Source organism: Haemorhous mexicanus, chromosome 6 (assembly GCF_027477595.1).
Source record: "Haemorhous mexicanus isolate bHaeMex1 chromosome 6, bHaeMex1.pri, whole genome shotgun sequence".
Taxonomy (NCBI): domain Eukaryota; kingdom Metazoa; phylum Chordata; class Aves; order Passeriformes; family Fringillidae; genus Haemorhous; species Haemorhous mexicanus.
Window position 1 is genome coordinate 1,332,710 of NC_082346.1, and position 22,563 is coordinate 1,355,272.

The window sequence follows — 22,563 nt, forward strand, 5'->3', positions numbered from 1 at the left end:
TGCAATACACTCTTATCCCATCACACACAAAAAAGGATTCCACTATCTGCCAAACACGAGTCTTCTCAAAGAGAGGGGGAAATTTGTCTTCTGCTGTTTACAAAATTGTTCTGGATTTTTCCTGGACTCCATCATACATGATTTACACATCACAGGCTAGGAAAAAAAATCCTGGAAGTTTCAAAACCTTCCAGTTAGCCATGGGAGTCACCTATTCAGGTACAAAAATGACAAAATATCTTATCAGAATCAGTTATTTTAATGTCCTTAGTCTTCTAAAAGTAACACTATATAATAAAAAGATCATGGTTCCAGTGTCTCACCACCCCCACAGCAAAGAATTTCTTCTGGACAGCTAATCTAATCCTGCCCTCTTTCAGTTTAAAGCCACTGCCCCTCGTCCTATCACTACCTGCCCCTGTAAAAGGTCCCTCTCCAGCTCTCTGTAGCCCCTTTTGGTACTGGAAGGGTAGTCTAAGGTCTGTTGAATTACCACAGGACTATTTAAAGCTGATTACAAAGCATGCCTGTTTATTCCCAAAAAAATTTTGCATGGCTTTGATGCTTGGCCCTGGCAGCAGTAGAGAATTACGAACTGCAGCACCCCTTTGGGCATTACTGGAGTCTAAACAGGCAATAAGCTGTGAGCTTAAAAGGTCTGAGAAGGATTTATGGTGGACTAACAGATCCAAAGAAACTGCTTTTGAGGAAGCTAAAACTCCACAACACCCAGAGCCAGGCCCAGTCATTTTAAAACCTGAATTGGTAACGTCCCCTTGGCTGTGTTATCATCACATTTCAAAGCTCTCTGACCTTCTCGGTGGTTTCTCATGGGCTGCTCCTCCCAGCACTGGCTCCTTCACAGCCAACAAACTCCATCTCTCTCCTCACCCAGCTAACCCACTCTTTTGTAGAACCTTCTATCTGGACACAGCTGTGGGCTATTAAGGGCAGCCCTGTTCCTAATCTTTGGTGATTAGCACAGCTGCAGCTCCTCAGGTGTGAGACTGCCTTCTGCACCACCTTTATTTCCTTACATTCCACCCCTCCACATGGCTGAATGCAGCAATTGGAGAAACTGCTGCCATCATTTCTCCAGAGCACGGCAGAGGAGATGCCAGAGCCAAGAACAAAAGTTTAAATCTAGTCCACACAATTCCATCACACAGTTCCACGAACCACCTGCCTCGCCAGGTTCTGCCATCACAACTCTAGGGGGCCAAAAGCAAGAAAAAACAAACCCAAGTTTTCCCCTCATGACATCAGTGTTACTGGGACATTGAAACAAGAACAATCAGAATTCAACTAAATATGAGCTACTGCAGTAGTGTCTTTCTAATTTGTGTTGTGGTACCACCTACCTTTCCCAACACAGAATGGGGTTGCTCTTGTTCCTCTCCCCACACAGTAAATTGCCCACAAGAATTTGGAGGAGATAAATAAAACCTCTGAAAACATAACCCCCACTGAACACAGGGTTATAGCCAGAGCAGAAAGAAGGCTTGATAGCACACATAGCTCAGATTTTAGGGACAAGTCTGAATTTCTTTCCTTTCATGGAACTAGGAGGCTAAAGATAATTTTGGGGAAGTTTTTACTTGCTTGTAAACGTAACTATGCATACATGAAAGAGTTAGTCATCCTCTCCAGGTCAAAAATAAACACAGCAATTTTCAGAATGTGTCACAATACAATATTAACTGCGTATCTGCACAGTCACTGAATCAGTGGACACTTAATAGCCTTAATTTAGAACATCTCTATTTTCCAGAATCAGTCTCATGTACCCTGAACTACCAATACCACTTCTGAAAGAGGCAGTTTGCTGTATCAACACCTCTAAAACTGGTCCCCGTGATGAGAAACAAGCAGTGTGCCCTCCCTGCACAGCTGAGCTGCCAGACACAGAGAGGAGGCTGCACTTTTCAGGTCCATGGGCTCCTCACACAGAAAGAGCTGTACTGGGAAAGGTGCAGCCAAGAACTTGCTCAGACACTAAACTCACACACCAAATTCCTGTTGTACAGGTACACATCTATTCTAGAGATGCATGCAAGCCAGGCTGCCAGCCCAGGCACAGAAAGCAACCCCTCAGCCTTTCTGCAGCTCCTGGAGTCTGGATCCAACCTGTGAGCAAGCTGAGAAAACAGAAGGACCACTGGGAGGCAGATCTCAGTTTCAGACACCTGAAATTGTCTTCATTTTAAGGGAATCAAAACACAGCATGCCCTTAAGAAGCAAAGCCTCTTCCACTAGGAAAAAGAGAGCTTTTCTGCTGACACCATCAGAGTGAGGCAAAGAAACAGACACAGGTAACCTAGCATTCACAACAAACGTCACAGCCACACGGAAGAGTCCCAAGGGGAAACATACAGCATTTCAAAGTTTTCCCTTTTCAAGGTACTAGTTATAAAACACCCGAGCAGCAAGGCAGCTGGAGCAGATACAAGGTATGTGCTAAAAGAGGTGAAAGACTTCAACCATACTCATGAAGAAACTGGAGGGCAATCACCTCTCCTGTTTTATGGTTTCTCACACTTCAAGAACATCTCCAGCCAAAACACAGGCTCTCTCATCTCCACGAGGAATGGGATATCGACAGAGAGGAGAAAACCCTGCTTCAGCATATCTTAATAAAAACAAAACCTTTTCAGATCATCCGTCTAGATTCTTGGTGAAACTGAAGGAAATCTGATCTCCCCACAAACAGCACCACCCTGATGTCAGGGATCTGGTAATGCCATTCAACTTCAGAGCAACACTGAGGCAATTAACTAAAAACAAACAAAAAAGAAATTCCGAGCGAAACAGAGACGACTTCCCATTTTTATAAGACTGATTTGTTAAAAAGTCACCTGATTTTACAGATGGGGCAGGCAAAGTCACATCACTTGCGGCAGACCACACGGCAAGAAGAAGTGGAATGAAGCATGCTTCAGTTTCCCTGCAGAATTTCATTTCTCCACCACACACACACTCTGAGATGCAGCCGCAGTATTTTTTCCTAGTACCATGAAAAGAACAGCACTAACAAACACCCAACAGCGCTTTAGAAGGTATCAACGCTGGCTGGTCAGGGCTGTCAGGTATCAATGCTGCGGGTCCATTGAGCACGGGGAAGGACAATTCTGCAGCAACAGCGGTGAAAAGGAGAAGTGAACCAAAGGGATGAGTCAAATGCCGTGCCACAAAGCAGCCTCCCAGCACACAGAGCCGCCCTGCAGAGGAACCAAGACGTAGGGAAAGGACTGAGAATTCGGGAAAGGACTGAGAATTCGGAAAAGGACTGAATTCTGCCACCCCAAGCTTTAGGTGAAAAAGCCCACGGTGCCGGCGCTGTTAAGGCAGGGTGCCCACTCACTTTAGCTGATTTATGAATCCTGGTGATGGCTTCTGGTGTGTGTTAGTGGTGACCCCATCATCCCAGAGCCCGGCTACTGCCACCCGGGCTCTGCTATCTGCCCGAGGGGGAGGCAGCGGCGATAAGGAGGAGGTGGGGCAAGATTCAAGTCACGGGAGAAAGGCGGCTAATTACTCCTTTGAGCAGCAAGTAAAACGGTTAAAAAGATACATTTCATACTCTAAAGCTTGTATTTTCAAGCAGAGGACTGCAAATTTGTATGTTATCTCTATTTCTAAAGAAGTAAAACATGACAAAAACGGAGACTAAGGTAAGATTCCGGCGGAGTAAGATTTAAGATCAGACACATGCTGGGAGTTGAGTCAACAGTTTTAATTCTTAAAACCTTTACTGACCTCATAATACACAGAGAAAAAACTGTGTAGAGTTAGGAGCAAAAGCCTTTTGCTGCTTCAGTGCAATTTCTCAGACGCATCCTCCAGAAAGGATAAATCCCACTGTTTTTAGAGAAACACCGGGCACCTCAAAGTAAGCACACACTGAGTGCCTGTGTCAATGACAACAGACATGAATTCCAGTTCGGTTGTCAGCCAGTTTTCCACCCGTGTAATATAATTAGCACCCAAAATAAAGTGGCGAAATGAGGGAAGCAAGATGCCCTCTTTTCTGCCAGATCAAGGCACTTCGTGAGCATCAATTAGATGTTAATGTCCCTGGGAGGCAAGCGTGACAAGTCTTATTAAGCCATTTTAAAGATTAGAACACTGAGTCACAGAGATATTAAGAACTTCCTCAAAACCAAAAGCAGAGTCAGAGAGGGGGCAGCTACACCCCAGCTGGGACTGGCAGCACTGCTCCACCTTACTGAAAGGTTTAGTCTCTACAGAGAAAGAAATGCAGAAAGAAAGGCAGGGGGAAAAAAGAAAAGTCCACGCTGCCATGAAGTTTCCTGTCCTTGCCAACGTGCCTGCGTTTGGACCTGCAAGGGACCATCTTTAGATACACGAACGCAGCCCCATTTCCACGCTCAGATCTCATTTTGGCTGAAGGCACCAACAAGGTTGCCAACTGTAAACAGTTTTTAAAGTCGACAGAGACCTCCAGATCTTTTTTCAATAAGCTTGACAGAGAACTTAAAACTTTTTGATACTGGCTCAAGCTTACAGGCGTAGGGGCAAATAAACGTACAATCAGCACTGCACGAGGCAGCTCTCTGAATTCAAGTCACACGCTGAATTTACACATGAAAAACGGAGCGAACACGACAAGACAATCACTATTAACAAACACTTCGAAGCGCAAAGAGAAACTCGGCAGATGCCGTTCTCAATTAGCCCAAAAGGTGAGCAGAGAAGGATGTTACGCTGATTAACACACTCATTAGGACGCGTCCAAACTAATAGCCCACTCCAGCGTAGTAACACATTCGGAAAGCGCTCGGCTACCTTAATCACAGGCTTCTCAATGAGCGAAAAGATTATTCTGACTTCTCCTGCGTGGCCGTCCGAGCCAGCGCGGTGCCACCGTCCGGGAGGGCTCCGGGAGCGCCGCGCCGGGACCCGCCGGTGGGGCACGGCACGGCACAGCCCGGCTCGGCACAGCCCGGCTCGGTACAGCCCGGCACGGCACGGCACAGCCCGACACGGTACAGCCCGGCTCGGTACAGCCCGGCACGGCACGGCACAGCCCGGCACGGCACAGCCCGGCTCGGTACAGCCCGGCAAGGCTCGGCACAGCCCGGCTCGGTACAGCCCGACACAGCCCGGCACGGCTCGGTACAGCCCGGCTCGGTACAGCCCGGCACGGCACAGCCCGACACGGCACGGCACAGCCCGACACGGTACAGCCCGGCACGGCACGGCTCAGCCCGGCTCGGTACAGCCCGGCTCGGCATGGCCCGGCCGGCCCCGAGCGCCGCCGCCCGCGGAGCAGAGCCCGGCGCGGAGCACAGCCCGGCCCGGGGCGCTCCCTCCCTCCCTCCCTCCCGCGGAGGGACCCCCGTGCCCGGGCAGCCCGCGGCTCCCGCTCCGTGCCCCGCTGCCCTCCGCTCCCCGCCCGGCCCCGCCGCACCTGCTCCGCCCGTCCCGCGGACCCAGCGGCTGCAGCGGCGCCGCCGCTCCTCATGCTGCCGCCGCTGGCTCGGCGCGGCTCGCCGGGCTCGGGGCGGGGCCCGCGGCCCGCCCGCCCCAGCCCTGGCCCGGCCCGGCCCCAGCCCCGGCCCTGGCCCGGCCCCAGCCCCGGGCGAGCCGGGCAGGGCGCGCTGAGCCCCGCGCAAGGTGCGCGTCCCCTGCCGCCCCGAGCAGGGCTCTGCGGGGCAGTTCCCGCGGGGCTGCTGCTGCGGGGCAGTTCCCACGGGGGGCAGTTCCCACGGGGGGCAGTTCCCACGGGGGGCAGTTCCCGGGGGGGGGGCAGTTCCCGGGGGGGGGGCAGTTCCCGGGGGGGGGGCAGTTCCCGGGGGGCAGTTTCCCACGGGGCAGTTTCCAGGGGCAGTTCCCGCGGGGGCAGTTTCCCGCGGGGCAGTTCCCGCGGGGCTGTTCCCGGGGGGCAGTTTCCCGGAGGGGCAGTTCCCCGGAGGGGCAGTTCCCCGGGGGGCTGTTCCCGGGGGGCAGTTCCCGCGGGGGCAGTTCCCGCGGGGCAGTTTCCCGCGGGGCAGTTTCCCGCGGGGCAGTTTCCCGCGGGGGCAGTTTCCCGCGGGGGCAGTTTCCCGCGGGGGCAGTTCCCGGGGGGGCAGTTCCCGCGGGGCAGTTCCCGCGGGGCAGTTTCCCGCGGGGCAGTTTCCCGCGGGGCAGTTTCCCGCGGGGCAGTTTCCCGCGGGGCAGTTTCCCACGGGGCAGTTCCCGGGGGGCAGTTTCCCGCGGGGCAGTTTCCCGCGGGGCAGTTTCCCGCGGGGCAGTTTCCCGCGGGGCAGTTCCCCACGGGGCAGTTCCCCACGGGGCAGTTTCCCGCAGCCGTTCCGGGGGTTTCGGCCCCGAGCAGGACGAAGCGGCCCCGCCTGCCCCGGGGGAAGCGCTGCGAGGGAGAACGCGGCGTGGGGACCCCGGGGCGCTTCCCCTGGGCTGCTGAAGTTCTGGTTTGGGGGTAGCGTGGAGGCTGTCACATACTCGGCAGGTTCAAGAAGGCTTCGGTCAGCAGGCAAACAGAAAACCACTGGGGAGAAAGTTCAAATCGGCTAGCAGCGCTGGCACTGTAGCTCCCCGACTGCCATCCACAGAAACATCCTGCTGACGGCAGATCAGAAGTTGTATGACAGAAGAACAAAGAAAAACAATCAGGAATTACTCGAAGTGCAGAAAGGGCAAGTGAGCTAAAGGCTTGACAGAAGCCCCAGCAGGCCCACTTTACAGGTAACCTCAGCCAGCCATAAATACCTTGACTCGTGCTGCACAGTCCCTGCACCTCAGGGTGCTGCAGAAGGCTGTGGCAGAGCAAAGCAGCGGGACCCCGGCCTGCCATCACCTGAGCTCTGACCCTTTTCACACCTGAGCCAAATTTGAAGCGGCTTTTGGATAAAGTGGAAGGAAAACAAGTGTGAATGTGGCCCTTTTCACCCATGCACAGCTGAATGTAACAAAATCTCTAGTGACCCAAGTGGTTTAGCCAGCTCTCTAAAATAATTTGTCGATCTTAAGGCAAGAATTTAGTTGCAGAAAATCTCTCATTTTCTCTCTAGTTTTTTGCATTGTGCTTGGCTGAACCCAAGTTTTACTCAATGATTAACTTTGAATTGCAATATGTTTGTCTGCTGATTTAACTTCAGGAGATGAACTGTACTTTTCCTCCAAGTGATAAAGCAAGGATATAGAAATAATGGTGCATACCATTTCCCTGTTATCTAAAAGACTATCATCTTTAGCAGCCTTGGGGAGGGCAGGAACAAAGAATGAGAAAATCCTCTTGGCAAACTTCCAGGAAAAAAGTGAACTGTAGTTAGCAAAGAGGTGTGTGTGTGTGAAAGAAATCCTATTTCTATGATTTCTACAAAGTCTTGCTAGTTCTGCTTCACCACTGAGGGTCAGAGAACCCAGAAAATATAAAGTCTGAAAGACTTTAGCCCCTACTGGGAAATATTCCAAAACTTCTTCCTTGAGGATAGCTGTTCCTTTTTGGTTAGGAAAGATGCTTGCAGCACCGGTCTCCCACATGTCTTCACCTTCACACCTGTCCTCTTCCCCCCATGCCTCTCAGAAAGAGTTGATAAGGCCATAGAAAGAAAACCCTTTCCTGCCAAGGTCTTCCAAAACTTTTCTGCATCATCAGAGGCTGCATGAAGACCAGCAGGAACCTTGCTGTTTATTAACTGTAATTAGTGTATTTACTCACTGTCCTTAACCTTTTGATCTTTGAAAGTGGCTGAAAGATGACTGTATCATTCACACTAAACTATTATCACAACCATCTTTAAAAATTATGTTTCATTAGATGTTACTTAACCAGAATTAAGAAATTCTTTATTCACAGTCACACCTACCTCTCTCCAAAGGAAAACATAACTGAGATGCTCACTCAAACATGACTGAGATAATCACCCTGGGCTAAGATGAACACACATCACTCAAAGATTAGATTAAAAAGCATTAATCAGGAGCCACCAGTCTGGCATTACATGGGGCTCTGTGGGATATCCTAGCCCACCCTCCCTCCTGTGGGGTGTGGGAAAGAGCAGCTTCCCCAGGTGCTGCACAGCTCACCTTGCCAAGACCAAGTTCCTAACCCCCTTTTTAACAGTGTGGCTGCTTTGTCATTGTTTTGTTCAATCCTAGCCTGTTCTCCTGCCCTGAAAGGAGAGGAAAAAGGAGTAAGAATGGTCCTTACAAAAAAACAATCCAGCCTTATTAACTGGTGAAAAGCTGTGCCTGCTAACTCTGCTGTAGGATATTGGTCCCTCTCTGTGGCTGGTGATGTGCAGCACTTCCTCTCCTGAAGTGTGCAAGCCTGTCTATTCAAATTCTTGCAAATGGATTCTTATCTGCATATCCAGCACAATAAAAGCCCTTTTTGTGGTATTCAAACAACTTGTCTGATCCTTTTTTGATGAACTGTGGGTGTCTTCAAAGTTAACTGAATTTTTCACACAAGAGAGGTGGCCTCTTCTCTCAGGAGACTGCGCTGAGCTCCCTCCTCAATCATTTCTTTTCTTTATGACTGGGACAATTCATCATGTATCAGTTTGTGATCTGTGGGGTGCAGGTAATTGACTTCCTTCCCTTATGGGGGTTATAAGGATATGACCCTCCTATGAGGCTGAAACTTTGATATTCTGCTGCATCATGTGAAAGGCCACTATGGGTATTTTGCTGCTCTTGGTTTGAAGTTGCTCATCGTACTCATCTCTGGTGAGAATCACTAGTTAAATACAAATTTTCATGTTCTCTTCCTTCATTAATGCTTTTTGGTTTATATCAACATAGGAAGCCATTAGGGTGGTTCTTTTAAAGGAATTTTGCTTTATAGAGTGAGGAAAAGAAAACAGATCTAAGGAAAGGAAGCTGGATTCTTTACGTGGGAGCATGTGATTTTCCTGGGGCCTGGAATAGCTGGATTTTCTTACCACATGTGCAGGAAATAGCCCTTCCTACCCAGTCCTGGGTGTATCAGATAATACCCTTGGCATATAAAGGAACTATTCCAGTGTGAGACACCTTCCAAACAACATTTGTGTTCAAGTCTCCAAGCCCATTAACAGATTTCTACAGGTCTGTTGAGGCAGAGTTCAAACCACTTTGATTCATTAGAAAAAAGCAGACAGAAACACCTGTGAAGCATACACAGCTCATTTTCTAGCCTTTTTCCCACAGGAGGCTCCAAGTTCATTTGTGAGGGAAGTTTGGGGATGGGTCCTTCACCATCCTGCATTCCCACACACTCAGTGCTGCTGCTGCTGCAGAAACAGGAGCAGGGCTCTCCCCACTGCCAGGGCTTGCATTTGCCCCGGGTTGCCTCTGTGCTTGGGGGGCTCTGACAAGCCATCCCTCAGCACACTGCTCAGTGGCACACCCCAGGCTGCTGGCATCAGTCCTTCCCTCCATGCAAATATTCCTGTTTGGGGCTTGGGCACGCTTTTTTAACAAACAGGACTTAGTGCTTGTTGGATGCATGTCACTGACACTAATCTAGGAAATTTCTCTCTTTGGGTCACGTGTCTTTGCTGGCTAGATCTCCCTGAGGCTAAAAAGGTGTGAAATTTTTAATAATTCACCAACTATGGGCACAGGATGATCTCTTGCTTCTGGTATCATTCAGTATTAATTGAATCATTTCCTAAGGCATTTTGCTAAATGCAATTTCATAGAGAGACAGACCAGCTAGCCAGCACCAGCCTCTTCAAAATCTTCAGCTCATGAATCAAAAAAAAAATCCTTCTTTGAAGGCAGAAGAAATTAATCTTAGAGTCTCTAGGATAACTTTAATTTTTGTAAGGCATGAGATTGTGGTCCTGTATTTATCCCTATAATGGAGTCACATCTCAGTGTCCTTTTACTTCATGAAGGGATAATGTCAGCTCTGGTGATGCTGTAATTACAAATCCTGGAAACATTTTCTGAGTTCTGAAAAGCAACAGTCACAACCCTAAGAAGTTTTAAACCTCTCATGGGGCACATGTAATATTGTGAGCTGTATTTGAATTTTGAAAAGACTTGACAGACAATCAAATAAGGTGGACATTATGAGGGGTGGAATAAACCATTATTAAAAAGAGTTGCATCTTTTTCTTTCCTTCTTGTAGCCAGTCTTTTAGTCAGCTCTTAAAAGATTTAGTCTTTCATAAGGATGTGTTTTTATTATTACCATTAGGAATACCACTAAGAGCCTTCATTTTATCAATGTTAAGTCATCAGAGTTTATTCCACAGATATTTAATGTCTTCATTTCTGACACTTGGGTTTGTATGCTCAGAAGAATAAAAAAAGAAGCTTTTGATTCCACTTTGGTTTGCAGAAGCCAGTACTCAGAACTACATGAGAGATATCAAAGCCATGGAGCTGCTTCTGTTGAAATAAATGTCAACATCTCACTGACTTCAGAGAGAAAAGGATCAAGTAATTAAGTGTTATTTTGCATGGATTCCAACAGGCTTTGGGTCAGGCCTCGTTTCCCCAGCCAGTGCTTGCAGTGTTGCTGCTTTGGATTGTGCTGACAAATGACTCTGTAAAACCAACCCCCCCAGCTCAGCAGAGCTGATAACATTTCCTTCCTGCACTGCTGTGCTGACACCTTCCCTGAAAATGTGCTCTGCCTTTGGCCTCACTTGATTTCAGGTTGAGGCTTTGCAGAGAAAAATGAAACTCTGATGGGATAAAGTGATAAAGGAATTTAAGTTAATGTGCACTCTTCCAAGCCAAGTGATTCCAGGCTATGTGCAGCTGGGAAATAGATTCTGCCTTGCTGGGGTGCTAAAACACCTGCATGAGCCAGTAACTGCCAGCTGCTTGAGGGATTGTCACATTGCAAAACAGGCAGAGAGGCTTCAGATTGTATCGGGAGAAAAACACAGTGCTCTGTGAGAGACATGTTGGGGAAATTTTGTGAGAAAAGAAAAAAAAACCAAACCCAAACCCAAACAATAGCAGCAACTCACACACCTGCCTGGAAACAGTTCCTAGAATGTGACTGTCAGTGAGTAAGGGGAGCATTCTGTGGACATATTCTTAATACAAATTAACTTTTCTGTATGTGTTGTCAGCAAGAATCTAGATTATTTCTTGTCTGTGGGAAACCTTCTGTCAGAGACAAAGATCACTTTCCACAGGCTTTGATCTTAGCATATTAAATCTTAGCAGAGACTTTATTTAATTAAATGTTATTTCTGTTTTGTGGGTGTTACTGGACAAAGACTTCCCTGAGTGTCATTAAAGGAAGAGTGACAGAGGGTTTGAAGCAGGGAGGATAAGCCTGAATGCAGAGATATTTTAGGGAAATCACCATTTCTCAGGCAGCTGAACATTCCAACATCTTTGCCTAACTCAAGATGAAACCACAACACTTCTCAGTGCCATCCTTCCAGTCTCACAGACTCTTCCTTTTGAAGTCAAACACTTGTAGCTGGTCTCTGCTCTGAGAGTGCTGCTCTAATTGCTGTGAGTCCATGCACAGGAGCAGAGCTGTGTTACAAGGTTGGTGCTGAGGTACTTCCTTTGGCAATGCCACAGTTTACTTTGGGACCTTCTGGGGACTGATCTTTTACTGTGCTGGAGGAGAGGTGACCTCACTTCTCGTGCTCAGCCAGGAAGAAGATATGTTCTTTTTTTAAAATCATCTAACACAAATGTTTCTGACCTGCTCTATGGAGATAATAGAAAACAACCAGCAACTGCTGGGCATGAGCTTTGTCTGTTATACATTATTGTCTGTCTTGACAGCATAAAATTAATAAAATACATGTATTCAAACCCCCTTTGTTTAAAAAAATAAGGTTGCTAAGATACAAGAGTTCTGCACATTTAATGCCATTTATGGTCAGAGGATCCTGTCAATAGGAGGGGAATAACTGAGGACCTATAGGTTCCACTTCAGTTTTGCTGATTACAGTTGAACATACTTCAGCAAGAAGTGCTGGTAATGATAAAAATTTGGTTTACCTCTAGGTTTGCATTTCAGTATGATTTAAATATGCTACAAATAGTTGTGTAGGTAAACTTTGTTCAAAACTGATCAGTTGTCATGGTCCAGGAGGGAAGTGGGTATGCCCAGTGAAATGTGCATATTGATATTTTTCAATGTTCTTATTGTTAAGAGAGAAAATTCATCCAGCCTCCTACGTTTCACTGGAGTCAAAGCTGTGCTCATTTAAACCAGTAACCAACTTTTCCTCTCAACTTGCTCACTGCCAAAAAAGAGAAAAAAAAAAAAAAAGAAAGAAAAAGAGGAAAAAAAGGAAAAAGAAAGATAAAAGAACAACAGAAGGCAGCACAGCAACAGAACTGCTAAACCTGAAGGTATTCCTGGCACTGCCAGGCTGCCCACAGGACAGACACAGAAGAGACTTTTCCCCAAACTTGGTGCTATAAAATTGAAAGCTATAGCTCTCTAATCACTACCTTCAACTTAGGAAAATTATCCTCAAAAGATTGCATTTCTTGCTGGGTAAAAATACAGCCGTGTTCTCAGCCTGCTACCCAAGAATATGCTCTTCAATGTTTAATTGCTTTGTAACTACTCACTGCAACTCCAGTCTTTTTTCTTTTTCAATTTTCTATCCAGCTACAGCAGTACTGAAGATTTCTTTTTCTTATCTGATCACAGGGGGAAAAAAAAAAAAAAAAGAAAAAAAAGAGCAGCTTACTCCTGCTTCCACCCTTTCATCCCTGGTTTCTTAAATGGGGCCTAAAGCCATTTACCAGTTTAACCTTGTGGGATAATTAAGTTGTTCAAGCTTAGTCAACTTCAGTTTCCCAGTTAAACTGGCCCCCTGCCAGCATTGTCAGTTTTCCATAATGCCGTGGTTTGCATAACATCCCTGCTCCCAGGGAAGCTCAGTGCTGCCTTGGTGATGTGCACAGACATCAGCACTGCCAGAACCCCCCTGCCACATTCACAGGGGCTCAGGAGGGCACTGTCACTTTTTCTGAAAAATCCCTTGGCCCAGGACTTTTCTCCTGGGAAGCTGAGAAGCCTCAGAGGAAAAAGGAAAACAATAATTATCTCATTTGCTTCTCCTGTGTTGTGCTCATGTGGAATGTGTTTGGAGATTGTTTCACTGGATTCTGCTGGGAGTTGTTTTCACTCTTTGGCCACTCAGGGCCAAGCTGTGTTGGGGCTCTGGAGAGAGTCAGGAGTTTTCATTATTTTCTTTTTATCCTTCTGTCAGTATCCTTTCTGTATTCTTTAGTACAGTATAGCATTCTTTAATATAATATAGTACCATAAAATAATAAATTAGCCTTCTGAGCACATGGAGTGAGATCCAGCACTCCTCTCATTGGGGCACCCAGCAAATACAATCGGGGCCAATCCCCTTCAGCACTGCTAAGGAGAGGGACAGCCAGTGCCCCAGCCCCTGGCACAGCCAGACAGGGGTTTTAGCTCGAGTTTGACAGTGTTGGCACCGTGGGTGGGATGAGGCCAGGCCGTTCTCCTCCCTGCTGTGGCTTTGGGGATGCCGAGGATGCTGCGGCCGCTGCCTCCCCAGGGATGCAGGGCCCATCTCCTGCCAGCACTTGGCCATTAGCTCCGTGCTTGGCACAGCCATGCCAGCCCACAAGTTGTCACTATTTCCCAGGGTGACAGCAGGGCTTGTGGAACAGCCTCCTTTCCCTTCCCTGGCTGTCCCCAGCACACACGATGGTGGCACCAGCAATATTGTTCCTGACAACCTGCAAAATATTTGTATGAACTTCACCGTTTAGTGTTTAAACATGTCATGGCAGCAACTTCAAACAAACAAGCAGAGCTTAAGGGGAGACCTTTTCAGACTTGCACCATCTGCCAGTAGCTTTCCTGTGTCAGTGCCAGCATTAAAAAAAGGAGTATTCTCTAATTAAAAAAAAAAAACCAAGGTCTTGTGCATCTGCAAATTTGTCAGCAGGGCAGATGGCATCCCTTCCTGCTCCTCGACAGCCAGAGTTTGAAATAACAGCTCCCAGCTAGTGGAGGAAGAGCCTGAACAGACTGAGAGCAAAACCCCTTTGAAGTGCCTGGAATGGCAGCGGCAGCACCTGGGGAGAGAACAAAGCCTGGGCACAAGTGTGTTTCCTCGTGGCTGAAATGGACACCAACATTCCCTGGGCAAACCCTCTTCAGCAGAAACCCTGGCCACCAGCTGCCTGCAGGAGTGTTCCTCTTTGCTCCCAGAGCTGACATTTCTTTGAGTGCCCTTCTTCTGGCAATATTTGCAATTCCCACGTGGGACTGAGCTGTGAAACTCAGCCCAGCTCAAAAGCCTTCTTTCTGCATGTGAGTGCTCCCCTGAGCTCCCTGTGTTGCATCCTTGCAACTCCTTAATGAGCAGCAATCGTGCTGCTCTCTCAAGAGATGCATCTACCATCACCCATTCACCCACACACTGTTCAGCAATGTATAAGATAAAGACTAAAAGGCATTTTCAGAATTAAAAAATGTCAGTTTGAAATATCTCCACTGCCAATGGTTTGTTTACTTCCTGGTGACCAAGAGATTCCAATGGTTTATTTACTTCCTGGTGATCAAGAGATCACTGGCCTTTTACTTTCACTCCCAGAGACAAATGTTTGTTATCAGAGGGTAAACAAAAGTTGAGTGGTACGTGGGTAATTCATATTGAACTTCCATACAATGTGCACAGCTATCCAAGACTGTTTCAGAGAATGGTTTGTTGCAAAACTTCACAGATGAAACTTCCTTATTAAAAAAAATATTAAAAAGATCTGCATTTTGAGCAGGCTCCCATTTTAATGAACTGAGGTAAAGGGCTGTTTTCCCTCCTGCCACTTGTCATTTACTCCAGGCAGTGACAGAGCAGGACATTTTTCCTAGTGCACAGTGTTAGGATTTTTGCTGGGTGCTCACAGAGCAGATTTATACTTTTGTATTTTTTATTTCACAACATATCTAGACTTTGGGAACTTGCCAGGCCTTGCCTTCAGTTTGGCTTAAAGCATTAGTCTACAAAGCACCAATAAGCACCTTGAACTAAACTAATGTCTGCATTTCATTACTTCCAAATGTGCAGTGCTTGCCTGGAGGCAGAAGAGCCCACGGTGCTGCTACCATTGACTGTTATTTTTATGTAGCCTTTACTGGTTTAGCCTTTCTGCAGTATTATTTTGTTCCAGATTTTCATTTTGCCTGCCCCTGGTACTGTGTGCAGCTCCACTTTCACCCTAACAGCTCTGGCCAAAGGGGGTCAGCTGGGAGCAAGGCCTTGGAGCATCTCCCAGGGCCTGGCTGGGCTCTGTTACCAGCACTTCTGAGCACAAATATGCAAAGTTTAATGAAGTCAGTGGAAAGACTCCTACTGGCTTTGCGTTAGCTTCGGATCCAGCTGTAAATTATGGGACTTGGATTTTATTCCCATTACTTGTCCACAATATTTTTTGCCTGTGTTAACAACATAGCTCCTTTTTAAACAATGACAGAACTGGTCTTTCCAGTCAAGTGATCCATTTGTCAGTAAATTACACTGCAGTATGACCAGATAGGCATCCTGACATTGCTGCAGGATGGAAAAGGCTGAAAAGCCTCTTGCTGGGTTTGTGGGCAGTCCTTGGCTTCTGGGGAATCATCCAGCATCCTGTCATTCTTTGTTTCCAGCATTCTGAAATGCGGGAATAGCTGCCATCCCACCTTTCCAGAAGAACAATGTTATCTTCTTTCTAGAAGATAAATCAGAGCTCTAGGAAATGATAGGAAAACCGGTCTCCTGTGACCCCTGGCTGGCCAATGGCAGAGGGTAAATCCACCCAGGAATCTCTGGCTCGTGTCCCATTCCTGCTCTCTCTGTTCATGTGACATTCCCAGCTGTGGCACAGAGGAAAGCCCATGGGAAGTGCACAGGAAACTTGTACATTTAACAGATTTAAAAAATACATGTTCTTGGAATTAAAAGCACAGGCTCTGAGCACAAAAGGCAGTTTATTTTTAAATTATAAAGCTGTTACTCTCCCTACACATTCATCTAAATAAAATAAAGATGTATAGAAATAGTGGTAAGTAATTCAAGGAATCTAAATTAAAAAAAAAAAAAACAGGAAAATTTTCATTAAGAATGCTGGTGGTGTACAGCAGACAAGGTCTGTGCAGTCATGTAGCAAGAGACTTTGCTCTCTGAGTAACAATTTTCCCTCAGAACATGTTCTATTTATAACCCCCTAAGCCTTTTGCAGTATGTTTCCTGTTCAGACACCAGAAAATGACTCAGCCAATCAGTCCAGTCACTTCCCAAACATGGGATTCAAAACTAGGGAGAAAATCAAGAACATGCTCAAACCTTGACTGGTGAGTCAGAATCCTGATTAAACTGATTTTTTTTCTTTTTTTTTTTTCTTTCTTTTTCTTTTTTTCTTTTTTTTTTTTTTTTTGTGGTTCTAAAGGTACATGTTAGAAATTGTTCACCTTGTCATTTGGGAGCACTTGGGTGCTTGTTCTCCAGGAATGATAATATTTTGTTCATTCATTTGCTGTGAAATGCTTTCTATCTCTGTAATCACTCTACCACTGCATTATATTTAAAAAGGAATGGCCAAAGTAACTTGGACAACTTGTAACATGGACAAGTCTTCTTTGGGCTGGGGTGGGCTTGCATAAGAAACTACATTGGAGTTACAGACAGCTGGTTAAAATTGTGATTTTCAGCTTCTTTACTAACTCACTGCTGATTTTTCAGCTCTAGAATATGAGAGATGTTGCTACATTTTCTATGCCCAGAAGTGAACACTATTTAAATAATCCATAAACCTCCTCCAGCACATTAATCTGCAAAAGAATTGGAGCTGGAAGTGGACCACAGAGCAGAAGCATTCTCAATTCTCCTTTCAAGAGCAGAAGCATTATCAAAAACTAAGGATGGAGCTCCATCCCAAAACAAGAGCTGAGCATAGCTGCAATCTGCATGATTCACCATGGCTACAGCCACAGAGATTCTTCCACACTCCACAGCTGAAAAGAGGAGTGTTTCCTTTTGTCCAGATGTAAAAACACCTCATTTCTGGCATTTCAGCCATTTAGCTTAAAGAGAGCATCACCTGCAAGTCTTGTCCTAATCTAATCCAGCCCAGAATATTCCTGCCCCTTTGGAACCTGACTCAAGTCTCAGAGTTTATGAGACCATGGTCTATTAAGCAGAAGAACACACATGATCCACAGCTAGCAAATCACCTTCATTTGGCATATCTACTTCCATTTGCTCAGGTTTGTTTCTTCCAGAGAGACTAAACAGCCTTTCTCTAACGCCACTGTCTGTTTCTTTCAAGCAGGTCCTTAAAACTGGTTGGAAGGGGCAGAGGAATGTGGTAACTAGCTACAAATGAGAGAGGGGGTTTGAAATGGAACTTTTCCCACCTTGGGCTTTTGAAATCAAACCTTTTCCACATCAGCTGAGCTGAATTCATATGGAGAGTGTTGACAGGCTGTGTCTGGCGTGGCCATGGGTGCCCCATCCTGCAGTGCCCTGAGCTGGTGGCAGAAGCCCTTGGATAAATCAGGATGCGGTGTCGGTGTCCCTGCCTGACAATGTCACTGTGATAAAGGGCCCCGGGCACATTCCAGCGCTATCACTGCTGCTCTTATCTGCAGGGGCTGCTCTCACTGCCCCGGCCAGCCCCAAAGCAGGGCTCCAGAGCACGCAGGGATAGCTACCATAGAAACACCAAAATACCGGCTCGTTTTCAGCTCCAAGTGCAGCCTCTGATAACAGCTATCTCTACTCCAAGCTTTGGCCAAGCACCAGCCTTCCTTTCTGTGTCCCTGCAGGCTCACTGGGGGTTCAGGATGGAAAACTGACAGGTGTGAGCAATGAACTTGCTCTTACAAAAGAGCAGGTGTGTGTCTCACCCTCTTCAGAATGATGGGGCTTCTCCCATCTCTTCTTGGCATTTCAGCTTCCAGTTTTCTGCCTCGGATACCCAGAGATATTTTTATGGCAATAAAGAAATTGCTCATTAACTCTAGACATGCTTTGCTAAGTCTTTTCTCTTAATCAGGAAAAATTATGTTTCATAGGTAATATATACCCATCATCCCTCTTTTTTCCAAGCCCGAGTTCTTTCAACGGGTCCTATATGGAACAAGGTCACCTTGACTTCTTCTGAAAAATAACATTTTTATAGCTTGACATCATGCCCATATTTACTGGGGGTGGACAGAGAGATGGCTCTGCAACACCATCACAAGTTTTGCTGCTGACCCAGGGCAAGCACACGTGACCCTCGCCCTATAGCTGCAAGAAGTTTTGATTTAAAATTTTGTTTTAAAATAGATTTGGACAGCTGCCTAAGTCTGAATGCCCGTGCTGCATTCTGCAACAGAGAGGAAAGAGGCAAAGAACGTGGAAAGAGAGAAAGAGGGAGGAAATTGGATTAAAAGAAAACTCCCCAAGTAAACATAGGTGAAATAATTAAAGAGAGACATTGGAAAACTTCATCTACTTTAAAATTCTTAGGAAACAGGGATTTGGAAACACAAGCCAAAGTATAATTAAACAGTTCAGCAGTGTACCTCTTATTTAACAAAAAGTCATTATACAACTGCATTTTTCAGATTAGATGGAGCAAAATAAGTTGTGTGCAGAACAAAAAGTAACACTGGGCATCAATGTTACTTTCCAAGGCCCCTGTTTCTCTTGGGCTTCTCTTGTGTTCTTAGAAAGTCCTTCACTCTCTTCTGTGCAGGGCAACTTGTCTGGTTTCTCCTTTGCACTGTCCCCATGCCCTGATAGGATGAGTTTGGATGTGGATGCAAAGAGCAAACCTGCCTGAGCTCAGCTTGGTCACATCCCCTGCCCAGGGAATTCTGTGCACCTTTCCTGGGAGAAGCAAACTTCACTGGGACCAGGCCAGTTAGGATACACCACAAACTGCCCTTGATACAAACATTTCCTGTCAGACAGAACAATGAAACCCCTCACCAAGGAGCAAGATACCAGCTGGCCTTTGGTTAAGAAGTGCTTAAGACGCAAGGATCTGCCAATTATGCCAGAAATAGTTCCAAAAGAAGCACAAACACCACAGGAGAAGAGGCCTTCACTGAGGTAGTGCCAATTCAGATTAAAGCCTAGCTTGCCCTGGAAGCCCCTCGCTATCCCCTGACCTGCAGGCATGCAGCCTGAGCACGTTTTTGCACACACCAGAAGTTCACCAAGATGAATTAACACCCCACTTCCAGAGACCTCAGTGCTGCAGGATCATGATGAGAAAATGACTTCTTTTCTTACAACAGATTGCAATTGTGTTCTTCAGTGCCCTTTGGGGAGCTGGTCACACATGACAAAAGGGTGAGGCTGCAGAGGGGACAAGCTGAATGCTTTCTGAGCTCAGTTATGGCCTCTTGGCTGCCCCAGTGCAGCACCTCACCCAACAGTGATGCAATTGTCATGCACAGTAAATGGAGCACCTAAAGCCATGCTATGTACTGAAAGTGGACATTAAAACACTCAAAGTAATGAATTATTTTAAAGCAATCACCTTACCAGTCCTGATAAAGTTCTGTGTGGGTTGTTTGATGTGTCTGTGAGACAGCAAATAACAGGAATGGAGCCAGGTCTTCTACCAGGTTGAATACACCCCTGATAGCAGAGATTGGTGTAATCAGAAGGAAAATAGGGCTCAAAGGAAGACACATCCCTAAATGAATACCTGAGGAACTTTATCTTAATTTAATTTGATTTCCTATCTAACACCAGTTGTTAATTAACTAAGTACTTTCTGTATATAGCATTATAGTACCCCTTTTAAAAGTAGTTCAACCTTAATTAAAAAGGCTGAAATATTAAAGAAGTTTCTGAAATGGCAGAAGAAGAAATTGCACCAAGAGCTAGCGTGCCTCAGAATAAAAAAACCCTCCTGCTGCTGCAGGTTATTTGCAGCTTGAACATATCTAGTTCCCACTTCCAAATTTAGGGTGTTTCTTCTGCTTGATGATGGAGCTGACAGTCACCTTTCCTTTACTATCATTTAACCAGGTATTTAACATTGCATTTCTCTTTCCTTTTTTTTGGTTTTTTTTTTTTCAATCAGATTTTTCTAAGGACAATTTAATAATATATTTAATAAATATAGGCGTGCTTATAAACCACACTTAGAAATGCATGTTACATGTCCATTGTCAAGCTCTATCACCCATACAACTTTGTCAACTGATGCTGTTTATGTTACCATCTATTTATTTTCCTTTTGCAAACTGTCTTGAATTTGGTCTGATTTTGCCTCTGCCAGCCCTAAAGTAACTATTCTGAAGTTCCTTTTCCCAGTTTCAGTATTGGTATATCATCTGGTTTTAGTCCATTTTATCCTACAATTTGGTAAAAATGCCACTTGCTCAAAAAATTCTTTAATAATCCCAGCTATACCCCTGAAGTATTGGACTACAATCAAAGCTGAAAATGTTTTTGTGTATAAAATCAATTACAAGAGGGACATGTCAGCACACAGTGCAAAGAATCAATAATAAAGTGACTGGAAAATTAAAAAATACTATCAATTTCTGCTCTCACTGTGTTGACTGCAGTGTCTGAGCAGGAAGTCTGGCAGGGCTCACAGTAATTCAGCCTGAGGTAAATAAAGGTGTGGGCAAGTTTCAAAACATCTCGGGTAGTGACAGGGTCAGAGCCTAGGAGTCCCCTACAAACAGTAAAAAGAAAATGTTCAAATGCTTGAAACACTGTTCCTCAATGGGAAAATTAAAAACTAGCACAGCAGCCTGAGTCCAAAAGGGTACAGTAGCTGAAAAGTAATTCCATATAAAGAAAAAAGATAAAACCAGTCAATTCAGTAAGGGGTTATATTTAGAAGCCTCAGTGCCAGCTGGGTTTCTGGCAGTGAATTGTTGCCAACACTATTCCTTCTAAAGATATGGAATATCAAAGAGGCAGCTTTTGGTCACCAGGAACAAACACAAGGGTGATCAAGGCTGTGCAGAAGCAGATAGGGAAAGGCTGCACTGGATCATGCACAGGAGCTCTGCAAGGATCAAAAACTGATATTGTGGGTTTCTGTGGCAGAGTTACATCTATCAGAAGGAAGAATTTCATTCACAGGGTCCACACTCTTGGTCCTCACACAATAAGTCCACGTTTACACTGGCCCTGAGCCCACTCACCCTTGAACAAAAATGAGTTCAACACTAATAATCAGGGCAAAATCAGCACACAGAACATGATAAATAATGTTTGACTTTGAAAAGTCACAGTGGTATTTTATGTTTTATGAAGAATTTAAATCTTCCAGTAACCTGCTGTTAATATTCTGCAACCTTTTCTGAGTTAAGCTCTGTTCTTGTCCCATTGATAGATTTTGTTTGTATAATTTACACAGAGTGATTGAGTGGATTAGGAGTCACTGGTTATCCACATGGGTGAAGATTCTTCATCTAGTAAAGACTTATTCTTGTTCCAAACACTGCTGGGCAGATATGCCAGAGCTGGTGATGCATATTGAACAAAGTCCAGCTTGTGAAGAAAGCTGTTTGTGGGACAAGCAGAGTACATTCATCTTGTGCAAATTCTCAGAGTCCCTGGCTTGGAAGAGACCTCCAAGACCACTGAGTCCAACCCAGCCCCAACCCCTCAGCTGGCACCCAGTGCCACATCCAGGCTTTGTTAAACACCCCCAGGGATGGGGACTCCACCTCCTCCCCGGGCAGAACATTCCAGAACTTTATCACCTTTCTGTAAAAACTTTTCCCTGATATCCCACCTGTATTTCCCTTGGCACAACTGGAGGCTGTTTGATTACTCAGAACACAGAACAGAAGCTAAACACAGTCTGGGGCCTGATTCTTTTCAAGTCCACCACTCAACATTCAGGTTGATGTGGTTATAATTCAGAAGAAGGCATTTTAGCTGTTTGAAGGAATTAGCTTCACCAGGCCAAGACAGCTGTGGTGACACACGTGACACGATAGAATGATGTCCCTGCACAGCAACAGAGCTGGGTCAGCTGGAGATCCTAAATTTAAACCCAGCAGCATCAGGTTTCAGATATGCACCAAAACCACCTACATGTCAATATTTATTTGGTCTTTTGGATCTGTGGATACATTTGAGAGGAAGAAAAATGCTCAAAGACAGCAGATGCACCGAGTTCTAATCTCAGTTCCTGTCTGAGTAAACTTGGCTTCTCCTCTCATCTTCTACAGGATGTAAAAGTATTTGGAAATGTTTCTTCTTTGTGAGAAAGACTTTACTCATGTGATTAGTGGGTTAAGAGGTAAAGATTAATGATTGTAAAGTGCTTTGAAATCCAAGATGAAAGGTAAAGGTATTATGCAAGAATGATTATTTTACAGCAGTTAATATCATTTGTTCCTTGTGATGTAACATAATGAGGAAGGAAGAATTCTCAAACTATTCACCGAGGTCTGGCAGGGGAGCTTGGATTCTGGCTGCCACAAAGTTTTCATGCCCATATGCTACACAGCTACATCACAGACCCTGACCACAGAAGGGAAGTGATAAAAGGGTTTTTTCCCCTTAGTGTTCTTAGCAGAACTAATGTGTGTTTGTGATGGGTGTGAAAGTGCTTGGGTGCACATGCACAACACATAACACATCACAACAGGGCTATCAACACATCAGA

The 22,563-nt window shown here is 45.7% G+C and overlaps 1 protein-coding gene across 5 annotated transcripts in view; it reads right to left on the reverse strand.

Moving 5' to 3' along the window:
* MICAL2 (microtubule associated monooxygenase, calponin and LIM domain containing 2) overlaps positions 1-5,526 on the reverse strand; it is a 127,753-nt gene extending 122,227 nt beyond the window's left edge. For 2 of the 5 annotated variants that reach the window (XM_059848279.1, XM_059848282.1), the window contains exon 1: positions 5,432-5,526. The gene's annotated coding sequence lies outside the window, so the exon portion shown is untranslated. Of the gene's footprint in view, positions 1-2,855; positions 3,099-5,431 lie in introns of those variants that run through there. The other 3 variants (XM_059848278.1, XM_059848280.1, XM_059848281.1) reach the window with 3 other exon arrangements.
* Positions 5,527-22,563: the final 17,037 nt, after the last annotated feature.